This window comes from Lemur catta, chromosome X (assembly GCF_020740605.2).
Source record: "Lemur catta isolate mLemCat1 chromosome X, mLemCat1.pri, whole genome shotgun sequence".
Taxonomy (NCBI): Eukaryota; Metazoa; Chordata; class Mammalia; order Primates; family Lemuridae; genus Lemur; species Lemur catta.
In genome coordinates, this window is record NC_059155.1 from 59,652,927 (window position 1) to 59,663,174 (window position 10,248).

The window sequence follows — 10,248 nt, forward strand, 5'->3', positions numbered from 1 at the left end:
AAAAATTTTGGGCCGGGCGCGGTGGCTCACGCCTGTAATCCTAGCACTCTGGGAGGCCGAGGCGGGTGGATCGCTCGAGGTCAGGAGTTCAAGACTAGCCTCAGCAAGAGTGAGACCCCCATCTCTACTAAAAATAGAAAGAAATTAGCTGGTCAACTAAAATATATATATAGAAAAAATTAGCCGGGCGTGGTGGCACATGCCTGTAGTCCCAGCTACTGGGGAGGCTGAGGCAGTAGGATCGTTTAAGCCCAGGAGTTTGAGGTTGCTGTGAGCTAGCCTGATGCCACGGCACTCACTGTAGCCCGGGCAACACAGCGAGACTCTGTCTCAAAAAAAAAAAAAAAAAAAAAACTTTGCATGGAAAATGGAACAGTGGGCGCAGTTGCAGGCTGCGCCAGGGCTTGCCCTGGAGCTGGGGGCAGTAGGTTGACAGCGAGGATCATTAAGTCTCAGCCTCCCTGGGCACAAACATTATAACAGCAGATGGCACAAGACCCATGCCCCTGTTTGTGACCAGTGAGGATGGCCCATAGCACACAACCCTTTCAGGACAAGCAGCAACACACTGCACTGCTCAGGGAAGGGCACTGGCCCCTGGACACAGCCTTGCGCGGGGTGTGGTAACCCATCTACAATGCAGGACCAGCCCCCAAAACAAGGCCTATTTGGCAAATGTGCTCTGACTGCCAGTTACACAGTCCGACTGCTAAGAAAACTTCAGAGTCCCAGGGCACTGGAGCTGGCCAGTCCTGACAAACAGACTCTCTCTAGCACCCCCTGTTCATGAGGTCGGCCAGACACCAGTGCAGTGGGTGCCTTTTCAGGATATGGCACCGTCATCCCTGTCTGCACAGCAGGTGGGGACATGCTATTCAAGGATGCCTAGACGGACCATACTTCATTTTTGGATTCTCCAAACATCCAATCCTCACCAAATGGGGTTGCCTTTTAGTAAAAATTACCCAGTAGTGGACCAGTCACTGAACATTTCATCCCCCATTCACCCACAGGTGCAAAGGCCATTAAAAATAAATCAAATGGACTGGTAAAAGAAAAACTACATAACCAAGGTTTAGCTCCTAGTGGTGCAATGGGCAGGTGTGGTGGCTCACACCTGTAATCCTAGCCTTTTGAGAGGCTGAGGCAGGAGGATCGCTTGAGGCCAGGAGTTGGAGACCAGCCTGAGCAAGAGTGATACCCCATCCCTATAAAAAATAGAAAAATTAACTGGCTATTTGATTTCCATGACTTTGTGTAGATTTGAGTGTTTCTCTTAGAATTGATTTCTAGTTTTATTCCACTGTGGTCTGAAGATACATGGTATGATTTCAATTTTTTGACACTGTTCAGACATGTTTTGTGGCCTAAGATATGATCAGGCTTGGAGAATGTCCCATGTACTGATGAGAAGAATGTGTATTCAGTGGTGTTGGGGCAGAATGTCCTGTAAATGTCTATTAGGTCCATTTGTTTTAGAGTCCCAAGGTCAAGGCACTGGCAGATTCAGTGTCTGGTGAGGGCCTGCTTCCTAGTTCCTTCTCACTGTGTCCTCACATGGGGGAGGGGCTGATGTGTTCCCTTGGGCCTATTTTATAGGAGCACTAGTCCCTATTCACCCAAATTGCTTTGTAAAAGGCCACATTTCCTAATTCCACCACCTTGGGGTGGGGGGTTTTCAACACATGAATTTTTTGGGGGACAATAATATTCAGACCATAGTAATAGCCTAATTGTTCCCTTCAGCAGCTCTCCAGCCTGCTTTGGAGGAGTTGTTTAATGTTGAGTCTAAGAAATATTGATTTATAGAAATGCCCCATATATTTTTAGAGACAGAAATGGTTTCAGAAGTCTTGCAAGGCTTTGCCCTAAAGGAAAATGTAAACGTATTAGTTCGCATTTCAAAAGCTGCCTTGCCTCAGGAGGGCGTCTGAATGGTCAGTACCAGCTGCTTTCCAAGGCAACACTGCTATTACCTGCTTTGAAAGACAAAGCAGGTCTTGCCTAGAGCCACGGCATGCCGGAGCCGAATAACAAAGACAGGCCACCGGAGATGGGAGCTGATCATAAGATATGCTGCCCTAGCTGGGGTGCCCAGACGGAACCATGCAGTTACAGTAAATAACATAAGGGACAGCTCATGTTGACTTCTAATACACAATAACCAGAGCAAAGATGTCTCTGTTTTTGCTAAAGTAATAGCCTTATCATAAAACTTAGAAGTTTGCCCTAAGAAGATTTTATAACTCATTGTTCACCTAGATAGAGTTAGTCGAAGGATCTGTAGTAGCCTTTTAGAAGACTTTGACCCTAAAGCAAACTACCTATCATTATGTAACTCCCATTACCCTTGGCAACCGAAAAACCTTCCAGGCACCCTGCTTTGTCTATCTTCATAAATCTTTATAAACTATATCTTTGGCTCTGTGTATTATTTTTATTTCTGTTTCCTACTATTTTTTTATCCTTTGCGACGACCCCTGTCTGAGAGACCCGAACTTTTGCTGGGAGTGTAGCTAACTCACTGCAGTTTAACTCTGCACGAAGAGTCTCTCTGCCATAAGGGACACAAAATTGGTTTATTCCTGTGGTAATAAAGGGTACTTACACTCCTGTTTCAGTTTATGCCCCAGGGGGGGACCCCTTCTTACGTGGACATCAGGCCTATACTCGCCTGCCACACACAGACCAGTCTAAACTCCCCAGTGGCCTGGGCTTCCGCTGGCAGCCAGGGCGGGCTGTGTGCAGCTGCCAGCACCTCTTGCTGCACCTGGGTTAATGACGTACTCAGCTGGCCGTGGTCTGTCCTCCCTCTGGGTCTGACCGTTCTACTTGGGGTCATAGCCACAGTCACTCTCCCATCCAAGTACTAACCAGGCCTGGCCCTGCTTAGCTTCCAAGATCAGATGAGATTGGGCACGTTCAGGGTGATATGGCCGTAGAGGACCACAATTACTCTCAGCTGATGTCACCTAAGACACACAAGAAGGATTTCATCTGAGCCCCTCTCAGTACAATTAACTGGAGCATCTGGTGGGGTGGACTATGCTTCTAGAATGAATTCTTAGCTGGCTACACGGTGGTCAGGTGGCGCAGTTGTAGGGGATCAGCTTTGCCATGACATTATGGGGACCTTGCACATCTCCACATAGGCCACACAGGCAAAGGCCTGACTCAAGTCTGACTGACTCTTGGCAGAACGTCCTGTGATTTTTCCCGGAACAGGACAAGACAAGCCGCCTTGTAAAAATTTCTCCTCCACCTCCCTGGCTCTGGTGAGGCCTGGGTCTCTCTGCCCTGACCACACTTAGGGTACAGCTGCAGGCTTCTGTGACAGCCTATCATAAAACTGCTCGGCTGTAGTTCAGAGTTGGGCTCTTCAATGACAGAGTGACTCACCACCTGTGCTGCCTGTCACCTGGCCTTTCTGATTTAGTGTCATCTTGTGGGACTGGGGGCATGGGAGCTGACACCACGCTGGTCGTACTGTCTCTTTAAGCAATAAACTGAATATATTTGGGCTCACTCGCTCTTTGCCGGCTGGATCTGGGGACATGTGACAAGCCAGCCTAGCAATCGCCTCCACAGGGTTGCTTAGGAACTGCTTGACCATTTGACATAATGTGCAGAGCTGCGAGGGAGAATGTGCTTTCGCACACTTTGGCATTTTGATGAAACATTTTTCCAGTGTCACCTTACCTTACAATTTCCCACATCAGCTTCCTGTGTCGCGTTGCCCCAACACCCCAACACCTGTGAGGACTACGGAACTCTGCACCATGTTAGTGATTGGGAACCCACTGGGAGCTTGAATGCAGAGTGTTACTTAAGACATTCTAAAAGATAAGAAACTATAACAGTACATTTCTTTCCTAGCAAAAAATTCCAATGAAAAGAAATTAATGCATGTATATAATCTAAGAATGCAGATCACAGACATTTCACAGTGAAAAGGGTATTTGGAGACTAGTTAGGCCAAAAACCTAAATCAAATGGGTATATAGTCCTACACCTGTTGAAGGGGGGCAGGGAACTTCACCCCAGAACATGGCTCCCTGGTATAATGAGTATTTTGAATTCAAGACCCTTAGAGATCAATGAATGCCAGAGGAGACTTTCCCCACTCTACCTAAGCACTGGACAGACCCACCAAGGAGAACCATTGTTTTTCCTCCTCCCCTTCCTGTCTCCCGATCTTCTACCTCTCCTAAAGCGCAGGCTGAAGTTCCCTTATCTGCCTGAAGTACGGACCTACCAAAGAAGAAAACAATTGCCTCTGGTCTCTTCCCTTTACTTTTATTAACTCAATCCATATCGCAGGAAAGAAGACTAAAGCCTATCAACAAACCTGAACAGACTTGTCACAACCCATTGTCTGCTCTGGGGGCCCAGACCACTGTATGATCTTCAAGCCCATTGAATTCCTCTAAAAATCATTTACTACCCCCGTAAAATCATCCACGCTTCCCCATCTGCCTTCCCCCTAACAGAGTAGGGTATATAAGCATCTGTACCCCACCGGGATACTGAGCAATCACTCGGTGATTCTCCCCAGGTGTGTGGTAGTAAGACATCTGCATGCCTTTTCTCTTATTAATCTGCTTTTTGTGAGTTGATTTTCCAGTGAAGGGGGAGCTTGCCCTTCGCCCCTACACTGTCAGACACTTCAGGAAACGGAGACACCGAACTGTAAGGTGACTCGTCCAAATTCTCAGTTGTGGACTTGAGACTGACAATTTCCCTCTGGGACAATGTTCAATTGGTAAAGAAAAAAAAAAAGTAAAAAAGAGACTGACAATTTCCCTTTCTTCCACCAAAAGTTGGGCTCCTTCCACATGCTGTGTAAGGAGGTGTGACCAAACACACCTATGTTCTCAGTCTTTAGTTTGCAATTCTTTTCCCCTTTCAAAAGTTAGAGCTCATTGTTGCCAGGTGTGCTGGCTCATGCCTGTAATCCTAGCACTCTGGGAGGCCGAGGCGGGTGGATCGCTCGAGGTCAGGAGTTCGAGACCAGCCTGAGCAAGAGCGAGACCCTGTCTCTACTAAAAATAGAAAGAAATTATCTGGCCATCTAAAAATATATATAGAAAAAATTAGCCGGGCATGGTGGCGGATGCCTGTAGTCCCAGCTACTTGGGAGGCTGAGGCAGGAGGATCGCTTAAGCCCAGGAGTTTGAGGTTGCTGTGAGGTAGGCTGACGCCACGGCACTCTAGCTTGGGCAACAGAGTGAGACTCTGTCTCAAAAAATAAATAAATAAATAAATAATAGTCACTACACTTAGGCCCAGGAGACATAGCGAGACTTTGTCTCTAAAACAAACAAACAAACAAACAAAAAAAAACCTAACTAAAATCCTAAAAAGAAATATGTGCTAGCATTTTGCTGGATACAGTTTCTGTATCACAACTGTTCCCTGGCCATTTTACAATCTTTGTTGCATGCGTTAGGGCTTTTGAGATGATAAAAAGAAGGTTTTTTTTTTATTTTTTATCATTATGGCTTTAAAAGAGTAGCAAGTTATTTTGCTGTCCTTTCAAAAAAAGTAGCTGGGAATAGCAATATAACAGAGCAAAACCTGAAAATTATTTTCAAGGGCTAAGGAAAGGAACATGTGGTACATGCTACATGTTATCTGTTAAAATAGCCAACCATGGTGAAATAGCTCTGGGGGAAAAAGAAGGGATTTTTACAAATCCAAAACAAAATGTTACTTATCTGGGTACAGCTGTAGTAACAAGGACAAGGAAAAATATGTCAGAACAAGAGAAAAAATTGAGTTATATGTCCTGAGAATCAAAACCTCCTATTCATTCCCACTATGAGAATGTCTATGAATAAGAAACTGAGTTTAATTTACAGCAGCACAAAAAATAGAGAGTGAGAAAAGCAGGAAGAAAGTTCTAGTAGCCACAGGAGTTTAGTTGCTTTGACTAGGGGCATGATATCAGAATTTCAAAAGTGACAGAAAAAGCAGGCAGGCAGATGGCAGAGATGTTTGCTGGAACCCTCAAGCCATAGGAAAAGTCTTGACTATGTTATTATCTTTTTGTTTTGTTTTGATTTCTGAGACAGGGTCTCACTCTGTTGCCTGGGCTAGAGTGCTGTGGTGTCATCATAGTTCACTGCAGCCTCAAACTCCTGGGCTCAAATAATCCTCCTGCCTCACCCTTCCGAGTAGCTGGGACTACCTACAGGTGTGCATCACTGCACCTGGCTAATTTTTCTATTTTTTTTTTTTTTGTAGAGACTAGGTCTTGCTCTTGCTCAGGCTGGTCTCGAACTCCTGATCTCCAGCAATCTTCCCTCCTCGGCCTTTCGAGTAGCTGGGACTACAGGTGCACACCACTGCACCCAAAATCACCACCTTCTGTGACAGCAGTTCAGGTCACTCATTCAACCCTGATTCCTCCACAGCACCTGCACATAACAAAATCATGCTTCCTTTGGCCAACGTGACATCTTTCTCACAGCCCATGGATCACAGAGGACTTTGCTTCATCTGGATTCTTCTTATAATATGCATTTTCACAGCTCACAGGGGGAGATAGTGAATCCAGCTAATTTACCAGGGAACGTGGATGCATTTCTAGTACCATGATAAAAACTAGTGGAAGGCCACGGAAAGAAGAGAATTATCAACTGCATGTGCTTTGCAGATGTCGTGGCCTGAATCGTAGCTGACTGTCTTTAACTGTGACCCTGACGAGCCTCAGATTTGCGATGGTAACAGTTTCCATGGCCATCTGGTTTCATGAGGGTAAAGAAGATGCTCTGTAGCAGTTCCTAAATTCACATGATGGGTTGTTAGCAAATGAGGCCCTCAAAGAGTTGTCCCCAACAAGCATAACACAACTGAGCCTCTTACCAAAACGATTCCCCCAGACTCATTTAAATGCAAAGTGCCCTGAAGCCCACACAGAAGCCCTACCCTGACCGCAGGGCTGGGAGGGCAGGGTCAATGCAGACGGGCATTTATACATCACCACAAAAGGTTTGTGGGGGTTGTAGTAGAGTAGATACTAAAGTCATCTTTTTCTGAAGTAATCACCTGTTTGTTCTAGAAAAGGTTAAAATGAGTCATCTCTCTCCTGGTATCTCCTCCAACCCACCTCCTCCACAGCTTTTATAAGATTCCGGAGTAGAAACAATAGCAGAGTCACCACCATCACAAATAACTGATGGTCACAAATGCATGATCACGAACACAAGATTATTTATATTTTAAAATGTGATTTACCAAAAGGAGTAAAATATGTGCATACACACAGTCACCAGAGGTTGCCATAGAGACAGTCGGCCATATTGTACCCAGTTTTATTGTTTATCATTGCTTGGGAATGTGTTCACTGTAATTACATTCTTCCGAGAATACTAAACACACTCACGCGCACATGCACACGCAGGCTAAACACAGTCAAGCGACACATTCGTATAAAAATTAGGTGACACTGTTATTTCATTCATGTGTTTGAAACCATGAAAACTGAGAGCAGCAAGAGCTCTCTGTTCAGAGCATCATTCAACATATTCTTCTTGGCTGGGCCGCAGTGGCTCACGCCTGTAATCCTAGCAATCTAGGAGGCCGAGGCAGGAGGATTGTTTAAGCTCAGGAGTTCGAGACCAGCCTGAGCAAGAGTGAGACCCCCCTCTCTACTAAAAATAGAAACAAATTATATGGACAACTAAAATATATATAGAAAAATTAGCCGGGCATGGTGGCGCACGCCTGTAGTCCCAGCTACTCGGGAGGCTGAGGCAGTAGGATCGCTTAAGCCCAGGAGTTTGAGGTTGCTGTGAGCTAGGCTGATGCCACGGCACTCACTCTAGCCCGGGCAACACAGTGAGACTCTGTCTCAAAGAAAAAAAAAACATGTTCCTCTTACAGCTGCAGAGAATGAGGACAAGGCCAGAAGTGGAAGTCAGGAGCAGGCAGGGTCTGACTAGAGCTCAAGCGTGGTCCTTTTCCTGAGAGCAGCATGGCATGGAAGAGACACCTGGCGAATGCTAACTTCAGATGAAGGAAGTGCCCTATGACATTTGAGGCTAATGCCTATCACACATAAAGCACAATTTTGAATATATTACCAAGCTCTGGAACATGAATTGTTCCGTTGCCTTTAATTTTATCATCTGAATGCTTTAAAAGTTCAAATATCACTTTTTGAAGCTATACTTTCAGTGAAATTAATAAGTGCCTGCTATGGTTTTTAAAATTGTACTTCCAAAATAGACACAACTCCTGATTTCTTGAGAAGACTCATAAAATTCTAACTTACAAAACCAACCAAACAGGTTTGCCACAAATTCTACTCAGGAGACTGTTGGAGGAAAAGCGGGGGAAGGGAGGAGGGCTGTTAGAAGGGTACTATGGCAAAAGGAAGAAATGTTGCAGCATTCCAATAAGAAAGTAAAGATGGGCCGGCACGGTGGCTCTCGCCTGTAATCCTAGCACTCTGGGAGGCCGAGGCGGGTGGATTGCTCTAGGTCAGGAGTTCGAGACCAGCCTGAGCAAGAGCGAGACCCCGTCTCTACTAAAAATAGAAAGAAATGATATGGACAACTAAAATATATATATAAAAAATTAGCTGGGCATGGTGGCGCATGCCTGTAGTCCCAGCTACTCGGGAGGCTGAGGCAGAAGAATTGCTCGAGCCCAGGAGTTTGAGGTTGCTGTGAGCTAGGCTGACGCCATGACACTCTAGCCAGGGCAAAAGAGCGAGACTCTATCTTCAAAAAAGGAAAAAAAAAAAAAACATGACACACAAAGGGAGTGACATCAGCAAAATAGCAGATTAGGAAGCTCCAGGCCCTGGCTCCCCAACAGAAATATCAAAAAAATAAGCAGAATTGTCAGAGTGTGTCAGAGCTCTGGAAAACAGTCAAATGTTTCCGCAACCGAGTGAGTGTCTAGTTTGAAGAAAAAGCCATCTTCAAAATGGGAAGAGAGTTTTCTGGCATTTTTACTTGCCCTTGCCCCACCATCTCCCTGGCATGGTGGCAGTCTTGGTTGGTCTGGAAGTGACCACCCAGTCCCCAGTTCCCTCCCTTGAACTGAACCTGAGGGGAACAGAGGAGACCTTCTTGGCAAATAGTTGTGTATATACTTTCTATTTGCCCACCTGTTCTAGATTCCTTTCTTCTTGCCATCTTCTAGATTGACTATTCATCATTCAGTTGCCCCATTTGTTTGAAATTTATACTTACTGTCTTCTTTAGTTTGATACCCTCAACAAAATATTAGTATAATGTAAAATCTTGTAGAAGATACCTTAATACACGTTTCTTTTTCTTTTTTTTTTTTCTTTTTTGACAGAGTCTCACTCTGTTGCCCGGGCTGGAGTGTCATGGTGTCAGCCTAGCTCACAGCAACCTCCAACTCCTGGGCTCAAGCGATCCTCCTGCCTCAGCCTCCTGAGTAGCTGGGACTACAGGCATGAGCCACCATGCCCGGCTAATTTTTTCTATATATTTTTAGTTGTCCAACTAATTTCTTTCTATTTTTTTTTTAATAGAGACAGGGATCTCGCTCTTGCTGAGGCTGGTCTCCAAGTCCTGACCTTGAGCGATCCTCCTGCCTCAGCCTCCCAGAGCCTTAATACACTTTAACCTGTATTCCAGTTCATACAAATTCCTTCTTCTGCTATGTCTCATGTGTTGTTAAACTCAATCCACTGTCTTCTCAAATTTTGTTGTTTATCTCAGGTCTATCACTTCTACTTGTTTCTTTCTCAACCCATTTTCATTTTTGAAAGTTTTAAATTTCTTGTTCACTTTTGATCATTTTCCCCTCCATGAGCATAGCAAGCATAACTGTTTCCCATGGATGTCTGATCATTCTGATATGAGGAGTCTCTGTACAACTATGTCTGTTGTCTCTTATTTCTCCTGAGTCATACACATGTTGTCTTGATTCAAGATGTCTTTGGTTAGCTCAGGGATGTTACTGTCATTGGATTCACTGAAGTGGATGGGCTTGGCTCGGGACTGATTATCAGTAGGTAACGAGGCAGGCCTGTACTCAAGGCCCGTCCCGAGCCAGCTCTTCAGGCCTGCTTCCTCGTGTGCAAACTGGGGTGATAACAGCGCTTCAATCATATAGTCTTCGTGAAGAGTCAATGACAGCCTCTGAGTTCCTGGATCCAGTCATACCTAAAACTAGTATTTGTTTTTGTTTTTGCTTAAATTGGTTTGAGCTAGGTTCCTCACAGCAACTACCTTGATTCCTGCCTGTGTCAACAGAGTGACT